The sequence below is a fragment of the Octodon degus genome, unplaced genomic scaffold, assembly GCF_000260255.1.
Source record: "Octodon degus isolate 3935 unplaced genomic scaffold, OctDeg1.0 scaffold01760, whole genome shotgun sequence".
Taxonomy (NCBI): domain Eukaryota; kingdom Metazoa; phylum Chordata; class Mammalia; order Rodentia; family Octodontidae; genus Octodon; species Octodon degus.
Genome location: NW_004526336.1, coordinates 4,832 through 6,681, shown reverse-complemented (window position 1 = coordinate 6,681; position 1,850 = coordinate 4,832). Strand labels below are relative to the sequence as shown.

At 51.6% G+C, this 1,850-nt stretch overlaps 1 pseudogene across 1 annotated transcript; it reads right to left on the bottom strand.

The window, feature by feature from the left end:
• Window positions 1-611: 611 nt before the first annotated feature.
• On the bottom strand, window positions 612-1,647 carry LOC101578660 (annotated as a pseudogene). The gene has a single exon (XR_001116986.2). The product of XR_001116986.2 is annotated as a mediator of RNA polymerase II transcription subunit 20 pseudogene (transcript).
• Between the last annotated feature and the right edge of the window lie 203 nt (window positions 1,648-1,850).

The window sequence follows — 1,850 nt, the reverse complement described above, 5'->3', positions numbered from 1 at the left end:
AAGTAATGCTAGCCGGGCACACATGAAGTCTCAGGACTCTGGGAGGCTGAGGAAGGAGGACCATAACCTCAAGCCGAGCCTTGGCAACTTAACAGTTTAGCAAGACCCTGTCTCAAAATAAAGTATTTTAAAAGGCCTGGGGATGTAGCTCAGTTGGAAAGCTATGGCTTCAATCTCTAGCACTAGAGAAAGAAAAAGAAAGAAGGAAGGAGCAAGGAGGGGAGGGGAAAGGAGAAGAGGGGAGAGGAAGCAAGCTTTTGTTTCTGCAGTGGAATGCAGACACGGAGCTTATATGTCTATACTGACCTTGTGGGTGAGGACAACATCCTAGGCGTGGTGGAATAAGAAAAAAAGAGTACCTGAGGACCCTGCGTAACTAAATCTGCCTTGGCCTCTTGATGACCTCTGAACTATCAACAAGAGAAGTGCAACTTCTGTCTAGTGAGAAGCCAAGTCCTTTTCATTCTGTTAAAATAATTTGACCTGTGGGTCATATAATTCACAACCAAAGGGAAAGATGTCAGGAGAGCTCAAAGGACTCAGGCCACACCCCTGGAAAGTCAGTTCTCCCAGGATCACTACAGCCTATAGGTCACAAAACCAGAGCCACACATGCAGTGGAGCACAGCATGGCCCTTAGGCCCAGGCCAAACCCTGAAAGTTGGGGCAGGGACACTCTGTCCTACCTTTGCCCTACAGCAGCAGAGGTCCAAGTATCTCCATGCTTCCTAATTACTGCTCTTAAGGACAGGCCAAATCTGGTAGAGCAGCTGCTGGAGGCTCCTACTGCAGGCTTGGGCGGAAGTGGGGAAGGGAGGGAGTGCAGAGCTCAGAACGCAGGCACAGCTGAGACGCAGAGGGAGAGGAGCTGCCACGTCTCTCTGGTCCTGGCATCCAGGGCCCTGGTGTGGCTCAGCTGGCACCTGCCAGTTGCTACCGAATCCCAGCCACTGGCACCTGCTGCTGCTTGCGGATCTTGTTGAAGAGTTCCATGTATTGGACCATGGTGTCTGCTGGGCCATAGATGGTGTCATGTCTGTTCCCAAACACTGCAGGAGCCCCCGGCGTGTGGCTGCCTAGAAAGCTCTGCAGGAACTCGAGCAGCAGGCTCCAGCAGTCACTAGCCACCACACAGGGGCCATACTCCACCTCTACGGAGATGCCACGTGCACTGGGACCCATTGTGACTGTGCCCACCTTCACCAGGAAGTCACAGTACTGGTAGCGGGTGCCCCGGGTCTCAATCTTGCTGGCCTTGGCACTCTGGAAGAAGCCCTTGAGCTTTACCATGAGCACATCAAAGTTGGTATCAGCAGTGAGGCAGGGGCCGTTCTCAAAGAGGGCGAAGCAGCTCAGTGGGTACTCAGAGTTGTGCATCACGTACATCAGCTTCCCAGCCTGACCTTGGCTGCCCAGAGTGGAAGCAGCTGTGTGGTAAGTCTCACAGTCCACACAAAACGTTCCCTGCTTCTCGGCCCCCAGCATCTCCGGCTTCTGGGTGAGGAGCTCTACTGTCTGCTGGACACTCTTGCCCTCAGCCACGGGCATCTGGGACACACAAGTCCCTCCCATGGCGCTGGGCTCGAAGGGTGGCACTATTACACGGTGGAACGCAGGATACTCCGAGCATCCACAGGTAATCGAGCCACTCCCAACACAGAACTTGAGTAAGAGCCCCGGAAATACGTCAAAAACCTTGAGTTCTTATATTAGGGAGACAATATGATATTTACACATGTGAGTCTGGTTTATTTCACATATAAGTATATCTTCAAGTGGTCTCCACTTAAATATGAAGGATTTGAGTTTATCATTCTTTATAGCTGGGTAATAATCCATTGTATAAAAAT